Source organism: Pipra filicauda, unplaced genomic scaffold, assembly GCF_003945595.2.
Source record: "Pipra filicauda isolate LSUMZ 115617 unplaced genomic scaffold, ASM394559v2 scaffold53_size3534045_pilon, whole genome shotgun sequence".
Classification (NCBI taxonomy): Eukaryota; Metazoa; Chordata; class Aves; order Passeriformes; family Pipridae; genus Pipra; species Pipra filicauda.
Window position 1 is genome coordinate 658,313 of NW_024104687.1, and position 20,605 is coordinate 678,917.

A 20,605-nucleotide genomic window follows, 5' to 3' on the forward strand; every position below is an offset into this window, starting at 1 on the left:
TAGTGCTTTATAATTTAAATATTACCATATAAACATAAGTTTAAAGCAGATATTGTGTGGTAGGGGGAATACTAGAGTTATTTTGAATGAAGTTCCAAGGAACTCTTGCCTAAAGGAGAAAGGGGCCCGAGAGATCCCCAAAGCTGCTGACTTCCAGCTGTGTCCAGGGTGACCCCTGGATTCTGGAGCAGGCTGCCAGTGACTGTCATCCCTGGGAATGGTGCCAGGAGAGCCTTCCTGGGCTGCTGCCCCGGCTCTCCCCACTGCTGCTGCCAGGCTGCTGCTGGAGCAGGAGTTTGGGAAGGCCCCCTGGCAAAGTCAGCCTTCCTTTGCTGAGCTTCACAAACGAGGGGAGCTCTCAGCCCCGGCCAGAACGGGCTGGTGGTCCCATGAATTATTGTACTCTTTCATGAGATCATTGTCATCAATGATTCAGTCATTCCTCTTGACAAAACGAGGATGTGATGAAATAAAAAGGTGTTCTAGTCCAGATTGCTGGTAGGATGAAACACAACAACTGCTGTGGGCATCCAGCTGAGGCAACTGTCCTCTTCCTGTGTAACAACCTCATAGCCTGGAGGGGGCTGAAATTTTCTTCAGACATTTTCTCCTTCCAAGTTTCTGAAAGGAATAGTCACAGTACAACCAAAAGATTTTTTTAGGGAACAATCACAGGCTTTGGAAAAGGTGAAGGGCTTGTGGTGTTTGGATTTGAGGGGCTGGTTTGCTTCAGCAGGATAGTAATAATTATTATGGAAACATTATAAGTACCAAACAAGATCTGTTTTCGAGCTGTTCTGCCACCATTACATACTTCTCCTCCTTATTCTTTGCTTTTCTAAGCAGGTAATCCCTTCTAGTTTTACCAGAAGTGCTGTACCAGAGTTATTTTTTAATCTTTGTATTACTGAACTAGGCGAGGTTTTGTCTTGCAGTAACTGTACAATTTCCTTTCTGTATTCAAAGGGAGGAAGCTTGTGTTCACCATATCATTGACCTTAAGATACTGTAATACTGCTAAAAAGACGTCTTCCAGCTTTTTCCGGACTCTGGGAAGCCCGTGCAATGCCCAGACATATTGGGGTGTTTCAGCATTGCTTCAGCTTGGTTTCGTGACCCATTTAAATGTCCTGGGTAATATTCCCTTTTTCCTAGGACACCACAGTTTCTTGTATGGTTCATTTTAAAATAACTTGACTACAAAAAAAAAAAAAAAAAAAAGCCTTGGGTTCACAAGAACAAAAGACAATGATTGTAATTTGCCTCTGCCCTTTAGCAAAGCAATCAGCAATTTTCTAGTATTTTACAGTCATCCATCTAGCTATCTGTTCATCTTCTAATACCCTTACTTTTTCTTGGAAATATTCAAATTTATTAACCTTTTAGTAACTGGTAACCATTAAAATTCTGTCTTGTATTAACAAAGAGGGAACTTGTCCCTGTAAATCTTCGTGTGCCAATTTATAGGTTTACTCCCTTTTCCTCAGATGAAAGTTGGCCACTTGCTGCCGTGGGCAGCTCCTGCCTGTGCTGCTTTGCCATCCCCCTTGGCAGGCTGGCAGTGTCACCTGGTTGGCAGCTAATCCTGAGGGCACTGCAGAGCTGTTGGTCTCCAGCACAGCTGGCTCTCTGAAGACCCTTAAGGAGGGTCTCTTACAGCAGTGCAATGAGGCACAGGGCAGTCGGTGCTGGATCACTGGAGTCTACTGGAATGTGGGAAAGATGGGAGGATCTTTGGTTCTGGGAAGGCTAAGGGCTGAGATAGGCAGTGTGTGGCTAATCATGTACTGGTTTTGTCTTGATTACTTAGAGAGTTTTTTCTCAAGGAGTAATAGAGTGCACATTTATCACTCTTTATAGAAATGGACTCTGGATATGGTTGGTAAGCAAGACATTTTTGAAAATTGCAGTTCATCACTCTATATTTTCTGAAGTATCACTCAAAGATATCTGATCAAACTCTGCATGACCTAACTGGGACACTGACAGCAACACACCTACATCAGCATGGTGAGTGGCCCTGGGCAAGCTCAGGATTGCACTGTTGAGCAACATCACCAACAGTCTCACACTTGATGGCTGGGAAAATCTGGCACTGAGGATTTGAAAAGGAAGATGCTTTGCAGCCCAGACATTTGTTCCATACATGCTACAAACCCATTGACTGCTCTTGGCTGAGTCTTGAAAATCTGAAGTGTGGATTCAAAGGTGGACCAGACTGTATCATAAAGAATGATTTAAATAAGACTGGACTCTGAGCTGTATAAACTATAAAACTGGGCACAGATCAGATGGTTGTAGAGGGAAGAACCACAGGAAGTTGTGGTTGAATGGTTACTGTGAACATGAACCAGTCTTGGATGGAAACAGTAGAACTGTTGTGAGTAAATTCTAAGTATTTACCACAAATGGCAGCAACTCATCCGAGTCCTCAAAAGGTGACCTTATTCAAATTATGTCCAAGTTTGACCTTAAGTATTTTACTGATTTTTTTTTTTTATTCCCAGCCCAAGGATTCTTCCCAGATAGTTTTCTTGGCTGAAATTTCTAGGACTTAGACTCATCTGAGCTGACATTGCCCAGTAATTGTATTTAGGGATTCTGCAGCGTCACAGCACTGTGAGACTCTTCTTGCTCCAGTCCTTTTCCAGGCATAAACTCACCTTTTTCCAGGCATGATTCTTTATCAGAGGAGTTTACATTCACTGATCTCTGGAGCTAAAATCCTTGCTGCAACCTGTGGACTTGTGTGTGTTTGTTCATGCTTCATTTACACACTAGAGCTGGAAAGATTCAAACAAGTAACACCCAGCACTGCTTTGTGCTCAAATACCTCTGGCTTTCCTCAGCCCCTGAGTTCTGCAGGGACAGGGACCGTATGTCATCTTGTCTCAGTGGCTTCTGTATGTACTGGGATAACCAGAAACTAAGCAACTTTTGGACATTTATCTGTAACCTTTAATAATTTGCTATGCATATCCACTCATTCCTTTGTTATATTATCAATATTCTGCAGTGCTACTGGTTTTAATAAGAAGCCTTTTCACTGGTTTTCTTTGTTCTAGTCATCTAATCTCCTAATGGAAGTTTCTAATTAAATTCCTAGAACCATTTTCTAACTGTGTTTTGAATAACAAAATCTTGCAAATGCTCAAAGTGTCTCTCTCCCCCTGGCTTGGATGCCCTACCTTCCAAAGAGCTGTAGAGGACTGATGCAGGTCACTGTGGGGAAGTGTTGCTGAGAACCTCTCTCAGCTGAGTGAGAGGGATGTAAATGGCATGTTTCCTATACAGGAAATAATGCAGCAGGTCTAAGAAAAGTCTTCCAGGGTCTCGTCCATAGTTTTAATGAATTTTGGGATGATGCAGAAGAAACACGACGTATTCGTGGAGCAAGCAGCACTTCCCTGGTGGACCTGGTGCTCCGTAGAAACTGAGAAACCAGGATCACCAATGAAATTTATTCCTTCTCTATCCAAAGTCCTCTCATTTGGGTTTGAACTTTACCCACTGGGTGCAGGTAAGGGTTTAATTACTGTCATTCCCATCTCATCAGAATTCTTCAGCTACTTCTGCAGCAGACAGGAGAAAAGTGGAAAGAAAAAGAAATGTCAGGATCGGCTCATAAATGTGGTGATTATGATAACTATGAAAGACTCTGTCTAACTGATCCTTTTATCAATCACAGGAAATACTGCAGCTGGCACTGCCACCATGTGCAGATGGATCAGCAGCAGCACACAGAGCTGGCAAAAAGCATTTCCTTGGTGTCCACATCTGCAGAGATCTGTGCACACAGACCTGGCCACCCTCTGCTGTGCAGCTGAATGCTCCTTCACTGCAGCCTTGCTGTGAAAGCCTCAGCCAAAGCTGCCCCTTTCTCCCCTTGCTCTGAAGCACCATTACCTTCCTTCTCCTCCTCCTCCTCCTGCACATCTGCACAGGATATTTTTTTGGCCAGAATAAGATGAACACAGGTGGTAACATAAGGCACATTGCATCTAGATTTGACACCTGGTGCACATAGGGCTTACAAGTTTTAATCAGTTTTATGCAAGTTTTTGGCACTCTGGTTTTCTATTTATTTTTTTTTAACCAGTTTAATAAGTGGGCAAAAAGCAGCAGCAGATTTACTTAGAGGGGGTTCGAATTTGTCTTCAGGGGCCTGTTCACAAAGGGTCTGTGTTTCAGAAGTGTTTATTTCTTTTTACAGAATTCTATATACATAAATAAAAATATTTGTAAATTTTAGAGATGTATAAATTCAGCTTTTTTAATAAGCTAATACCCAAGTTGGCTATAGCCAGTCTTAGCTGGCAGTCAGAAAGCCACATGGATTCCATGCACAGTTTAGGGGTGATATAGGTTTGATTCAAAACACTTCTGCCTTTCCCCAGCCTGTGGGGTGACCCAGCAGGTGCAGCTGGGTAGAAACCCTGTTATCCAGAGTGTAGGCAGCAGGAATTCATGTCTTGGTGTCTCATGTCATTTACAGACTGGTTTCAGATTTGCTACTCCTGGTGCTCTCTTGCAAGCATAGAACAATTTTTGTGTTGAAATTAGACCTGGTGTAAAAGGAGAAAAAGCCTTTTAAATTCACTCTAGAACAGTACTGAGAAATGTCAACATTTCTGCTTCCTCAACACTCACCCCAGAGACTTCTGTCCAGCACAGCACCCTCATCTATGCTCTTAAGATTTTTATTTAATAATACAGTCAACTCTTTAACAGTGAGTTTTGTGAGCTATTAGGAAAATTACTCAGAGGAAAACTATTTGGAAAAGCCTGTTGATCTAACGATCTTTTTAGTTCCGTTTAGCTCCATTCATAGTACCCTTCACCATCACCTGAAAAAAAACTTTCTGTTTAGTCTAAACAGATTTTCTGAACTTGGAAATTTTATTCCCATTCCAGGAGAAAACTTTGCAAATGTGATGGTTTTTTGAAAGTGAAAATAGACGGAAAAGCTTTCTGTTTTCCAGCATGTTTGTGACTTCCCTTACCTTTTTCCCCAAATAAAAAGACTGGTTATCTCCATGGAGGAGACTCTCCAGACAGAAAACCCAATGCCTTATCGGAGATGTAGATTTTAGGACAGACAGTACATTGCCTGTAAACTTGCAGCTCAGATGACAGATGGAAACCAGATAAAGTGAGTGTGCTGATCACTGCAGAGAGATTAGACTCTCTAATTTGCATCTTGTCTTCCAATAACGTTTGCTCTATTTTGCCTCCACATTTACCTGAGCTTTAAATACATGCATTTGAGGCCTGAACTTACTTAAACTTTATTTTTCCAAGTGGATTATTTCTGTTTAGTTCTGGACTTTAGTTCTACACCTAACAAAATACAAACACCTCAGAGAATGTGTATCAGCATTGCTGGTCCCTCAAAATTCACCACAAAGTCTTCTGTCAGGCCCAGCACTCTACCAGCTTTTTTTAACTTTTTGTGCTTAACAATCTCAAGTGTCTCAAGTATCTCTTTGAGAACTCCACTCTAAACCACGTCTGAGAAATATCTCCTCTTCCCCAAAGTGCTGGGGTATTTTCTAGCTGGATAAGCCTTCTCCCCTTGAGAGACAGACAGGATGGAGCTCAGGGTCCTTCTTAAGGGCCACACGGCCCAGGCACTGCAGGGTAGGTTGACATTAGCTAGCCTGCACAAATATTTGCTTGCATCTTTGCCATTTTCAGATTCTGTCTCCCTTGTTTGCTCTTCTTTGTCCCTGCCTATCATGTTTCTTTCCTGGCTGTTGCTATTAGTATGTAATCTTTCTGTTCTGTGTCCTAAACTAAAGCACATTTGTCAGTCATTATCTGAAAGACTCTCTGTTAATAGGCATAAATAACATTGCTAGTGCCTCACACATCACTCCAGCAGCAGTGTTGTTCATGTGAGGTGCCCAGCATGCCACAGAACACGTTCTGCCTGCAGCCAAAGGCTTTTGCTGCTGGGCATAGCAAGGCCAGTGTGCAGCTGAGCTCGGCTTAAAAACTTCATTGCATTGGTTCTGTATTTAAAGTTTAGAGGAGCAGAAGGGAGGATGTGGAAGGAGGGGCAGCAGGGAAAAGCTGGCTTTCCTTACTTTCCCATTGTTTTCACTGGAGAATTGTGAAATTCCAGTGGGTAGGAGATGCTCTTGCCTTTTACCCTGTCTGAAGGGCAGTGGGTGTTTGTGGCATGGTACATGTCCACAGGGTACGGCTTGAAATGCCTGAAAACTGTTTGGGATGGAAGAAGCAGCACATGCTCTTTAAACAGGTTTCTGTGCATTCAGATGAGATTGTGTCAAGGAGTTTGTATATTTTCATGTTCATCTTCAAGAGAAAAGGTTTCATTTTCAACAGTTTACTGCTCGTGAGCTGAAGACATTTGCCACCAGTGGGACCAAGACCTTACCCCTCTTAGGAGAACACCAGAGAAAACTGGTTTCAACTAATTGATCACAGAATCATCCAAGGTGAAGGAGACTTTCAAGATCATGTAGTCCAACTGTATGTACCACCATCATAATCACCCCTGAACCATATCCCTCAAAATCTTACAATCTTGCCATGGGTCTTAGGATCCATTTCTATGTCTTTAAAGGAAGGTGAAAAGATCCTCAGGGAGGAAGCAGTTTTACCACCCTTGCCTTGGGGTTCTGGATAGTCCAGTGTATTCATCTGGTGAGCCATTGAGTACTTTCCCATACACTTTGGGAAAAAGTTTGGATGCTCATGTGAGCTCTCTGGCACCACACACAGCTCAAACCTGGAGCCTTTTTTTCAGTAGCAATTAATGAGAATCATGATTTAAAAACTGAAATGGTAATGAGCTTTTAGCGTGATAAAAAGAGCTTGTGCAGGCAAGAAAAAGTATTTGTGGGTCTCCAAGTCACATTACTCCCCAAATACAAAAGCAGATATTAGCCTTGGCTGGAATGAGCCATATTGACTTGTTTCATGTTGTACAAAAATGGTAAAGCACCCATAACCCTCATGTCACACAGAAAGATGATGCTCTCACGTCTCCAACCTCATATTGAAGTGTTCTTCTTATCCACAGCTTTGTTCATTTTGGGCTGATGAATCAGTATACTCATTTTGGCTTGATTATTTTTTCCTTTGTTTGCACATGCTTACTATCTTTCCATAGAATGGTTTTGGTTGGAGGAGATTTTAAAGAGCATCTAGTTCCAACCCCCTGTCATAGGCAGGGACATCTTCCACTAGAAGGTGGATGGTACATTTTAAAATTCACCGGTACAGAGTGATGTACAGTCAGTGGTTTAGGAGTCAAAGAAACAGCTAAAGCAGTTTAAATCTATAGAAAATACCGTCTTTGTTATGTGACACAAATTGTACCTTGAGCAATTTAGGTGTTATTCAACACAATTGCTCTAAATTAAAAATAAGTACAAGTATATTATCTTGATCTTTTCCCCTCTCAATGAGTGCTAACAAGAGTAATACCATTTTGAGGAGAGAATGAAACTCATTTTTGGTGAGTAGCTCCGTTGCTTTTTTTGATGATTGTGTGATATTTTGCAAGTCTTACAAGTATCCAAGTATAACAAAGACAGCTAAGAACATACAAGAGTTTGGAGGCTTTTAAACTTGACCTGATAAGCAATTCATGAATATTGTAGCTAGATCATGCTTCTCACTGTTAACTGAATTGATGTGTTGAATAGATGTCCAGCTCTTTGCATCTGAATTGAAAGTATATTTCATTTGTGGGGGAAAAAAGGAAGAAAGCATCATTCAGAAGAAGAGACTTTGGTTTTGAAATAATTTTCTTTCTTTTAACATATACAGAACACTCATCTATTTGAAGTCTGGCTCGCAAATATAACAGGTTTTATCTCAGAGGCATGAAAAAACATGGTAACTTAAAAAAAAAAAAACCACAGAAAAACCCCATAAAAGCTGAACAAGCAAAACAAAATATATTTTAAACTGTTTCCAAGTGTTTTGAGTTGTTTAGGCACAGGCAGTACCTACATTTCGGGTCTAATGCAGAGTCAGGGATATTTACAGTACATCTTTTCTTTTTCTCTGATTTTGTTTTATGAGCATAATTTGAACCTACCTCCTACCTCATTAAAGAAACATATATTCTCACAAACATTCCTTTTGCATTTCATGGCTGTCACTCTTATCACTCTTCATATTTGTTGGCTCACTCCTCTATTGACTTCTTAAAAAGTTGGAAAAGTTTGAAAAATAGAAAGTCTTTCTCTCACCAAACAACTTTGAGAAACTCAGTGGGAGTTTTCAAAGGTGTTGGTATAAGGAAAACACCCAATTTGCATTATATGTCTAAGGGATTTGTGAGATTAATTTCCTTATTCAGCTTTGAAAATCCTGCCTTGAAGACTCAATCTCACAGTTCGGTGTGAGGAAGAGGAAGGTCACAGGTTGCCACGTCCAGGACACAGATGGTACCTGTGTCATCACAGTCCAGGACACAGATGGTACCTGTGTCATCACAGTCAAGTACCTCGGGATGGCTGTTGGAGCAGATCTTGCAGGATCACCCTGCTCCTGAACATATTGAGAAAAATGCTTAGCAGGCAGCAGAGGGATTTAACAGCAAAGCAGGTGTTTTGTTCCTAAACCTTTGACTGGGGCTGATCACCCAATGAATGTGGCACTTTATCCTCCCTATCTAATGCAGTTGTGGATGTGCTTATAAATATCTATTTTTTTAATGTATTGGACGTGGCTCTCTTGCCAACTGATATGTGCAAGCTACCTCTGTAACTTGAGTTATAGATTTTTTGATCTACCTAATGAGTAAAAAAAAGTGACCCTTAGAAGGAGGCCTGTACTGCAAACCTGCCTCTGAGAAGCTACTTGTGCGAATAAGGTTTTCAGGAAGAGAAGGGAGGGATAAAAACTAACTCTTCCAAATGGGTTTACAAAAGAGAACAGTGAACCATATTATCTAACAGTGCTCTGCCTTTTCACTCGGGGAGACAGACATTAAGGTGCATTAGTCCTATCATTTGTATGTCTGTAAATATCAATAAAGTATGTTATTTGGCATTCACATTTACACAATGAAGGACGAGGACTATCCTTTTCAGGAAATTTCACAGAGCCATTCACAAACAAAAGCGCAGTAATTTAATCTTTCAAAAGCTCAATAATGCTAAGTTCAAAATTGCAGGTTTTAAACTAATGTACCTGATAAGTAATGATGACAGAATTTAAAAGGTCCATTATTTGGTAATCTAATATTCCCAATCCCAGTTATCTGTCAAAGAGAATGCTCTCCCTTAAACAGCGCTAATGTGTTCACATCTCCATTAATCTCTTAGGGAGAAAAGAAGCATTCTTTAGGGCTTTATCTGTTTCCAAATGTCTGACTCCACAAGGAGCCATTTCGCACTGCTGATGAGGGTATGTAAATGACTCAGTGTCTTTGTGTGAGAGGTGCGATTTCTTAGGGATACACGCGGTACCGAGTTACTGAGAGGCACTCCCTGCCCAGCCAGCCCTCAGTGTTCCTTTACACCCTGTGCCTGCTGCCTTTCAATCCTCTGCTGCTTCACTCCAAAACAAACATCGGGCTCACGGCTTTGCTCCTGACCTGCTTTTCCTTTTTCTGTGCAGCACAACTCTCTTTTCCTGGGTCATCTCCTACCCGTGCTCCAAAAAGTCACAAGACTGTGGTGTTGGTTTGATGAGATTCACGTGGGGAGGGCATAAAAGAATTGTGCCCCTCCTTTCTAGGCAATGATATGTGATAGTGTACCAGACAGTTGGGGTCAGGTGCACCACAACTGCCCATGGACCCTGAATTCCCGTAAGGGTGCACGTGGTGGCACAGGGAAATGGAGTCCCTGGGCTCGTTCCTTGGTCTTGCAGCCAAGGCTCCTTCCCCTTGGTTTACCTGCTCTGGAAATTTCCCAGCTTGCACCTCAGCTTTTGAAACCTGGAGAAGCTTTTGGCCTCAAGTAAGGCTGAGTCTGCCCCTGCTGCATTCTAAATTCAGAGAATCACAGAATGGTTTGTGTTGGAAGGAATCTTAAGGAACATCTGGTTCCAAGCCCTGTGCCATGGGCTGGGATGCCACTCACTAGACCAGGTTGCTCAGAGCCCCATCCCACCTGGTCTTGAACACTTCTAGGGAAGGAGCATCCACAACATCTCTGGGCAACCTATTTGAGTGCCTCACTACCCTCTGAGTAGAGAATTTCTTCCTAATATCTAATCTAAATCTCTCTTTTAGTTTAAAACCATTCCCCCTCGTCCCACCCCTATCTACCCAGGTAAAAAGGTATTCCTGTGTTCAGCCCATGTGGGACTGTTTTAGTGTGTGCAAGAGAATAAAGGCAGTCACCAGTTCAGGAATATTGCACTTTTTCTGACTGAATTTTTCAAACACTCATCCAAGTAGAACATACATAAGTACACACGGAGTTCTTTGTGTTTCTTATGTATTTCTTTGTCTCGATTTTCAGAAGTTAATGACAGATACCACAAAGTGACCCAGAATGAGACTTTTCTGAATCATTAAGTATAGCAATATACAAGTTTCATTTGCAGTGGTGCCGAGGGCACTAAAACAATGTGATTTCTCTCTGAATCCTATGGAGCAGCACATAAATACACTCAGCATAGTGCTGGAAAGAGTTCTGCAGGTGGTGTTGATTCAAAGTTTATTTTTTTCAATTCAAAGAAAAGCATAAATGGTCAGAATTGTGGTATTGTTGAGAAAATGCAACTGTTTACTACATCTGCAGGTTGTTGGTTTGGGAAAGCAGTTGAGTGGAAATTGCTTTTAAAAAAAACCCCTATCCTGAGTCAGGAAAGAAAGTCTCATGTTCACATGTGAAAGCAGCTCTGTTTAAGTTTAAAGAGTGAAACGAAAAGTCCAGTTCAAGTTATAGTACCTATCTGTGTTTAATGAAGGTAGTCCTATGAATCAAGAGAGAGTGTAGATTAAAAAAATTTGCATTATAAAATTATTAAAGAATATGTCACATTCAATATAATTAGGTATCATGTATGTTGTGTATGAAATTAATAGATATGGTATATTTGTGTGTGTAAAACCCACCATTAATTTTAAAGTGTGCTTTTACAACTTTGGGAATTTTTTTTTTATCCTTGGAGAAAAGGGTGAAAGAAAAAATCTACTTCTAAGAATTTCAGAACAGCATAATCTTAAGAGCATGTCATATAAAATATACCCCCAGGAAAGCTGGAACATGCACACAGAAGACTATTGAAGTTGGTTCTACAGTGGGACAGCAACAAAACCGATCCCCTAAAGCAGAGGGATGGCAACAGCCAGTCAGACATGGCTGCTCCAGAGCAAGGTGCCAGCACTGCTCAGAGAGCAGGAGGTCTCACTGAGAGCTGGGAGCTGCCTTTGCTGCTGCTGTGGGTGCTGCCTGTGCAAACTGGCTCTAGGAATCCAGTAACTACCAGTTGCTCAAAGAACAGGACTTATTTCAATTAGGAAAATTATCATGATGCCAAAATGAACACAGCCATTTCTGTGGTACATATGTGACCCTCTGAAAGCTAAATTTACTGTGGAAACAAATGCCTCCATATACTAACTAAGCCATATATTCAATACCTGGCTTGAGACTAACAAGTGGTTATCAGCCAGCTGCAGGAGAGCTCTTAAGCAAGTGTTTAAATCTGCATTCATATTTGAGTGTTTTGTTGAATCATGGCAAGGGCAGCATGAGATGAGCGTGACATGTGTAACCCTTGTGGGAACATTCAACTTATCCATATACATCCTCACCCCAGGTGTGAGGCCCTGCCTGCCTCAGATGCTGCAGCTGAGTGTACAGAAGGCACAAACAGACACTTAATACATGTTTACTGTCTCCCCAGTGGCATTTTACTGCTGGTTTTCCTCTGTGGAAAGCTGCAGGGAAAGCTGGCCCTTTTAATCCCATTTGGCATATTAGGCATTTATTTGGTGATGTTTTGAAAAGTCTTGAGAGATTGAAACACATTTTGCTGGCAGCTGTATGATTCAGAGCAATGCTCATGTCCACTGAAGTCATCTCAGTGCCACACACTACATGGGAAGATCAAACCCTGCGTGTGTGTCACTGAACCAACAGAATGTGCAGAATATTCTTTGTGTTTCTCTGCTTCACTTTGACCCTTCAAATCCAGGGAGTGCTCAGTTCCCACCTGATATATAGTATCTGATTGCCAAAGATAAATTGATCTCTATCTACAAAAGGAGACCTTTTCTTCTGCTCTCATGAAAGCATCTTTCGGGGTGATGTTTAAACAATTACATATTGAAGAGCCTTTGCAATATCAATAATTGAAAGCAAATGGGTCACAGGGTTTGTTAGCTGCTTTCTGTATTCCTAGGCGATTCCTTCTCAATTCCAAACACTAACTAACAATTAATTTCTACCTTTGATTACTTCTTTAGTATCTCAGATTTTCGTTTCTTTCATTGCTTTACTGCTCCTTTGGGTGCTTTTATAAAGCTCTTTTCAATATGCTTGTTTTGATTCATTCTGCTGTTAAATACCAGACTTTGCTCCAGTTTAGTTCAGCTAGACATCAACTCAAGCATATGGATGTTTTCATTTTTTTAGGCTGGTCATTCTATCTTTCTAACAAATGACAGACAGTATCCACAACTCAATCAGAAACCTGTTAGAGGCCTACCTTAAAAAGTTTGGATTTCTCTTCAGGTTTGTGGATTTCTTCCTTCTTTTCTTTTTTTTTTTTTTCTTTTTTCCTTTGAATTTGCTCTACAGGTCTTTAGCTCCAGCTAGTGGCTTACTCCAAAATGCAGATTTTGTCCAATGCCTTAGAAGAAAGCAGGAAGGTGGAGTTTAGTTGTAATTCTTACAGTGTTATGAAGTGTGTGTTGAGAAGGAGAATTATTCAGAGGCATTAGTTCTTCCTGGCTAATGTGAATTAACCCACAAAATGTTTAAAATGTAATAAATACACTCCTTTTTCAGATTGCAGGCTCCTGTGTTATCACATTGGGCCAAATTCTGCCCTCAAGTATATCCTTGCATAGCTCTTCTGGACTTCAAAGAGAGCTGCACATATGTGTCTTAAAGCAAAAATACAGATGTTTTATCAAATAAAAAGCTTTACCTTAGCTCCTACTTTGCACCCTTCTTACTGAGAGTTGATGTAACCTTTGTACAACGTGCAAAAACAAAACTAGAAAGCCTTTATTTTTAAGTGGGGTTTGAGATTTGTGTCCACCTTTGGTGGGATTCCTTTTCTCTCAGGACTTTGTAGTGAACATGGGCCTCTTCTGGGTTGGGAAGCTCCTTGGTCAACCTGGACACCTCTGGGACAGAAGACCCCTTGTCAAACTGTCCCCTGGAGGAGTTCAAGGGAAGCTTTTGGAGGTTCCACTGCAAAGAGGAGTGAGTGCCCCTGCTGAAAATCTCCCCGAGGTGAATTTGGGTTGTGGGTGTGCAGGTGCAGCCAAGTCCTGCTTTGGTAACTCTGCAGTCACAGGCAGGGAAGGTTTGGGAGAACCTGTGGGGAAGGGGTGCAAGTTGTTTCCACATGAGGAGAGAAATAAGTTTTTTTCCAGTGAAGACACAAATGATTGTGTCTTAATTCAATTAATTCACACGACCTGCCCTAATCTTCAGAATGTTATTTTTAAATGGTAAAAAACCAAAATGCAGTTTCAATTCATAGAAATCTACACGTCTCTCTCTCCTCAGGTTTCAACTGGAAGTTTCATTGAAAGTGTAGATAAAATAAGTATAATTTAAAACTCTTTTCTTTCCCTCATCCCCTACCCAAGAAGTACATATACCCACCCTCTGTGGGATGAAAGCACATGGGCAGACACAAGTCAAGCTTTGTTGTGTGACCCTCAGCTGGCACCAGTACAGATATGGCTGCCTTGGCAGCACTGGAGGAAACCCATTTGAGTTCTACAATCCTCTTGTTTAAACCTGAAGACTCAAATGTCTGTTGTTTGTTCAAAGACTTTTATTGTTTCCATTTCATTACTTGGTGAACTGGATACTGGGACAGGTGTGTCTACAGTCTGTTCATATTGACTGTCCATCTAAGACACCAGATAACATGATAACACATTCCTGGGTTTCACAAACTTTGTCACTTCTGCCATAAAACCCTGGCAAATAGTGTAAATAAATATATCTGGAATATACTAAATTCAATCCAGGTCTCTCTCCAAGGGCAGTAAGCTGTTCCCAAAGGCCTAACCGTCCTCATCAGTTAGGAATTCTGCTGGTCCTACACTATTGATTCAATCCTTTCCTGAGAACATACCAGAGTGCACTAAGAGATTTTATGTCAGCATCTCAAATGTAGCTTTTTCCATAGCTGAGGCAAACTAAACAACACCTATAGCATGCAATGCAAAGAATACCTGTGCAGATACATCTGTATCTCTGCTTTGGCTCTTAACAAACCTGTGCACAATCTCATGTAGGTGCACAGTTTATGTCTCTGTATATATATTTACGTAAAAAAATTACCCATCTGCACACAGTCTCCCACCAGTTTGTTGGATACCTTATCTCTCAAAACATTTTAATTCCAATATATCAGGAAGTGACAGAACAAGTAGAATTGTTAAGTGCTTCCCGAGGTTCTGTTGTCAGTGAATGCAATGCTATATCAAGGCAAAAAAATAACAGTGCTGTAATTTTCTACCATGTGCACCAACAACACACTTGGGACACACACATGAGTCTATCGATCCACTAGGTCAGGAACCTTAAAATATTTGAAATTGTTCTTTAGAAAAATAAAATAACTTACTCTCTTTTTGAATTACTGTGGTCTTTCAAAGTCCATATAAAGTATTACGCAAGGAGACAAAGCTATTTTACCAGGCAGGCAGATATTCCAAATTACTGGTTCTTAACAAGCATGGTAATACATCAGTCAAAAGCAATAAATTTAAACTTAATGAAATCTCAATTTGCCTACAGTGCATTTCACTTTGACATTTTCTACATTGCCACGGTGCTTTGATAAAGTTTTTTAAAATGCAAAGAAAGTGTCTGTAAGGCTAAAGAGCAGACTTGGTGCCATTGTGCCCAATGGAACATTACAGTACTTAAGTTCCATCACTATATGCCCTGTGGCAGACTAAGCCTGAGTGCTAACATAGGTTCAGTTTTCATTATCATCATGTGATTATCCATTTTACTGCATTTAACTGATAATACAACTACCAGCTCACCTTAAAAGAATTAGCTTGGAGGTTTCATTGCTTTCCAAATGGAATTCATTTGACAAACAAATGACAATTAGCCCAGTCTCCCTGTTCTGTGTCAGGATGGTTTTTGATTGAACCTAGACCAATTTACAATTTTTAAATGAGTTTAGACATTTACATTTAAAATGTCTAGAGGAAATTAGCCTTGGGACATCTAACAGCCAAAATGCTTTTTGAAGTTGATTATTATTTGATCTAGTACCCTCTACCTGTACATTTTGTTCTGACTTCAAAGTTTTGGAATGAAAATGCCACCTACACCTCAAAGCATAGGGAAAAACTTAAAAGCAGTTTTACTCATTATGTTATGCAAAGAAACCTATATTTTAATATTCGTTTAATATGGTTAGTTAGCTTTAATGACACCGGTTTGACAGTGTCATAGTTTTCCAATATAAGACATTGATTGAAGTTTCCTGTGCTTGCCGGCGCTTTTTCGTAGAACGTAAGAATATCTTTTGAAGGTGAGATTCATATGCCCCACACCACCATTCCACCACAGATAGAAGTGTAATCATTTACAGATGAAGGCGTGTTTTTGTGCAGAGCCAAAAATACGTTGTCGTTTCTGTATTATTCTGCGTATCAAAATCTTCACTGATTTTTGTTTTCCTGCATGCTAAATCTGTCCAACTATATTTATATTGGTCTCAAAGCGGGAGGAACTCCTTATGAAAAAAGGGTTGTCAATAATTCCATTATAAATATGCAGGCTCAGATAACATAGCCATGAAAATTGGGCTGAAATTAGGCACAAGGTATCTGAGCCTTGAGGTAATTTGGATCATACTATTTTTATTTTGTATTATTAATTTATGCAACTTCTGTAAAGTTAGAAAGCTGTACATTTGGCCACTGCAAAATTATGAGCATAAAAATAAGTGCTGTTGCTCTTCTGGGTTCTGAGTCCTTAAAGCTCCACTCCACACCTATGGGAGTCTTATAACTTTCAGAAACAGATCTGCTTTATTGTAACAAAATCACTCTTTGGCTTGCAAGTGGTAATGATCACTTGGGAAGTGTTTTTAAAGAACATTCCATGACTTTTTTATATATGTACGTTGTACTAGCAGACAATGTTATCCACGAAGTAAGCTTTTCTATCATGGATAAATATGATTTTCTTATAACAATTCCTACAACCTCTACTCAAGAGAGTTTTAGACTTCTGAGGCCATAACTTGAGTATTCCCTCCACAAGGCATGTAATCCTACTTCTGCTTTGGATGTGAAGCCTAAATGTCCAGTTCAGAGTTCCAAATTTTGCTGGGAGGGATCAGTGATTAAAAAGTAAGTGCATGAGTCTCAGACAACTTGGATAACCGAGGATCTCTTTGGGCTTGAATCTTTGTCTTCCGCGAGTCAGCCCTTGAAGAGGACAAAATCTCTGGCCTGAAACATTTCCTTCAGTGAAGATTCTCAGAAATTGAGAATATGTAGATCAGAAAATGACCTGGAAAGACCCCTTGGGCAAACTGTGTCAGGCATGCAATGACAGGGACATGAAAATGTGAGCAAGTTTCAGTCAAAAGTGTATCAAAATCATGCTGTCACAATTTTTCAGGAATAGTTACTTATATATTTTATATGCCTGCTATACTCTAAAATATGTGCAAACGTGATAAATACACTTCAGATGTTCTTGTTGAGCAAACAAACACCCCAGAGATGGAGGTCAGAGACCAGCTTTCCTGGGAAATCTTTAACTATTAAATTTGAAATCCATAATTTTCTACAGCCTAAAAAACAAGGCTTTAGAAGTAGATATGAAAATCTTGAAGTATGCAAGTGTGAGTCTCTATAAGCAGGGGTGAAAGTGCAGTGGGTGGACTGAAGGCTCTGGAAAATCAGAGTGACTAATCCCTCCAGTGCCATCATTTAGGAAAATACTGGGTTTGCATTCCAACTAAGAGAACAACAGTTGGGTTTCTCACTCGGGTAACTCTTTTTTGTGTAGTGCATGCAACGACTTCTCACAAATTCTGACAATTTTTTCTCATCAACTCTGAGAATTTAAGTCTTGTTTTTTGTTTGGTTGTTGTTTGGAGGAAAATTGGGCTGTGAGGGAATGGCATGTGTGGTTGTGTTCCTTTTCTGGCAGCTACAGGATGTAACAACCTGAGCATGAAATACTCTGTGTCTTTGGGGATCCCTGCTCTCAGTGCTCACCCATGTGGTACAGGTATTTGGAGCATGAAGGAATGAAAGGAGGGAGAGGCTGAAGATATTTAGATCTAAACATTCTGCTGCACAAAGAAAAGGCAGTATTTTTAGAGGAAGAAAATGGTGGAGGCCCAAAGCATGGAGCTCATTGACTTCCATGCTCAAAGGCACCTTTCTCCAACTTCCTACATCAGCCTAATCTTACACAAGAGCAACAACTCTCAGGGGGAGAGGGAGAGGGAAAGAGCAGGATGACTTAGGATTTCTGGGAAAAGTTGGGTTTCATTTATTATTTATAAATTTCATTTTGTACATATCTTTAGGGACATTAAGAGATTAGTAGTCATGCAGTTTGTTCTGAGCATTAATGCTAATCCTTAAAGATAGGTGAAGGGTAATTTCATTAGTTTTTATAAAGGTTTGGAATAAAACTAACCATTCAGTTAACAGTTTGAAAGGAGACATTTAGCTCTGTGCTCCCTGCTCTCCCAGCAGGCTCTGCCTCTCACAGGAACGTGTCAGCGCAGACTGGCACCTCGGCAATGAGGGTACATTTCTCAGACGTTGTTTTATGTAAAATAGGTGGGTCTCTCTTTCCTAAATATGTCATATAAAATCATTGTCTCTGGCATGACATACAGTAGTTCAGGAAGGGAAGCTAATCTAGGAAATAAAGGGATACAGACTATTGATGCCAAAATCAGCAATTACATTGTGTGAGATCTCATGAATAATTCCTGAGCTGTGATTTAACATTAATCTGAGTGTTTAGTACAAAGCTGGGCCGACACCAATAAAATGCTGACTGATTTGTTTTAAAATAGTGCTCCTTCAGGCTTCACTACACTGCTTTGAAATGAATGCTTTTAGGTAATACCTCAACCTTGCCTCTGTAAGACACAGACAGATGCACTCATGTGACTGCACGCTCAAACTCTACCATTATTTTTTCCCTTAATTTTGGGCTGAAACCTTTTTCCAAGTGCAGTATTTAATACTAGCCATGATTTAGTTAAACAGGATTCATAACACACAGCTTTTCCTCCCAGGGAGGATCTTACCCACACAAGACTACTTAGCACTGGCTGGTGATATTTGCTGTGGAAGCGTTTCAGGTGCAAAGAGGAGGAGATGGTGTGTAGTGAAGCACGCAGGAAATCACCCAACCAAACATTAGGAGAGTCTGTTACAACTGCTTCAGCCTCATTAAATAATGCCACTTTGCAGTGAATATCAAAGGACAATAAAGAATAGGTGAGTGAAACAATGATGACCATCTCATGAGGCACCATACCTGTATTCTGAAGCACTGCCACCTGTGTCCAGGGAATAGAATTATAAGCATCTCCCATCTCTTCTGTGATAATGGCTTTATCACTTAATAATGGTACAGCACTGACTGAATATTCTCATCTCACCCATTAGCACAGCATGTCTGTTCAACAGAAACCATCACACTGGGATGCTCACACATTTCCCCTGTATGCTCTTTGTAGGAGTTAGGGAAAAGGGTTACTCTGTACAGAGCCAGAGCTGGTGTTGGGGTGGTTGTTCTGCAATCGCTGTAGTCATGTAGTAAGAGTCTATCCAGAAGAAATTGCTTGTATATGACTTTCCTGAACATTACAGTGAAAAACTGTTTCTTTCAGACACCTCTTTCTAAACATCAGTCCTTGTTGGGTGAGTCAGCATTCTCAGTAACAAGTGACACCAACTCACTCTTGCCTTTTGCATATCTACTTCCTATTGAGTACAGTCTGTACAGATTATAGGAATTATAGGAATAGGGAACATATGTTCTCCGTGCTTGTGTTGGGCTGTTCCAGAAACAATAGACTTGATGTGTAGCTGTATGTCCTGTGCAGCTGCATTCATCAGGAAAACTGCAGCAACAATACACTGGGCTGCTTGAGGAGGTTGGTGAATCTTCGTTATCAAAGGTTTGGGGTTTTTTTTGTTTTAGTTTTGGGAGGTGGATTTGTTTGTTTGTTTTTCCTCAAGAAAATATCCAAGCAAGGCAATCGTCTCCCTTATCTGACTTCTGTTCAGGTCTGCACTCTGAGGAGCACTGCAGCTCACAAAGCTCCTCAGCTGGAGACCCTGAATCACCACATCAGCACCGTGAGTGCAGTGGAACTGGGCAATAACTAGATGGGCTGAAGTCTTCTGAGCTCAAAAGGTGATTTTTTTAACAAATGCTCTCATGAATATTCTCACATATCATCTGGCACTTAAAATATAACCCAAATGTCAATGCTAAAACAACTTTGGCTTGACTAGACCGTACAGAATATGAGTCTCTTTACAAAGAGGAGAATTTCCTACTAAAATTTACTTTCCAGCACTGTGAACCAGCAAGTTTTTATTTTCTGATTCCAACTCTGCTCAAGCATAAATAACAGTAAGGAACAGGATCTTTGTCTGAATGTCTTATTTCTTCCTTTTATATTTGTTTATAAAACTGCCCAGACACGACCAAGTACCCTGGAACTAACAGTGTGTGGAGGTATTAATTTAGTCTCCCCGTTCCTAATATCAATATTTACATACCATGCACAGCAGTTTGCAGTTCTATTGATACACTAACCTATTCTGTTTTGTCTGATCACCACGGCAGGAGGGAAGGACAATAAAATGAAGCAGGAATATAAAACAAGCTGGTAGCTGAATAGTCAGGAGATTGAGGCGCTCTCTGAATGGGGTGGGAGATGAACCATTTCCACTCAGTAGCTATTGATTAAGAAGGACTGTAAGTGAGGTGAGGTGAGGGAGGCAAAAGGTAATCCTGGCCTCCTGTCTGGGAGAACATTTGCTGCCCCACACCTTCAGTGTTCACTCACTGCTCACTGTTCCCACACTAAGCACACAGGAGTTATGGAGTAACAGCTGAGGACAATACTCCATTCCCTCCATCCCCCAAAAATATGGTTTTCTGGCTTTAGTTCTTTGAAGCTCTGTTTCCAGTTTTGCAACCCAGTGCTTCAGCCTTTCCTGCCCTTTTGGGACTTGCCCAGGGCTGGGTGTGGTGCCAAGGTGAGCACACGGGTGCAGTGGGCTCTGTTCCTGCTCAGCCACTCCCAGCTGGCCTGAGCTGCTCTGAATGCTTCCTGCCCAGGAGGTGTTTCAGGGCTCTCAAGAGCTCCAGCATATGATGTTCACCAAGCTGAATGTTGCACTACCAGAGACAAATCTCCTCTGGGGCACTTGACAGGGGTT

At 40.8% G+C, this 20,605-nt stretch overlaps 2 long non-coding RNA genes across 9 annotated transcripts in view; both read left to right on the forward strand.

The window, feature by feature from the left end:
* Positions 1 to 20,605, forward strand: part of LOC113993367 — an 84,518-nt gene that overhangs the window by 25,576 nt on the left and 38,337 nt on the right. The window lies entirely within an intron of this gene.
* Positions 9,322 to 13,065, forward strand: LOC120324457. The gene is made up of 3 exons (XR_005565792.1): positions 9,322 to 9,393; positions 12,582 to 12,680; positions 12,957 to 13,065. It is a non-coding gene; the product is annotated as an uncharacterized LOC120324457 (long non-coding RNA).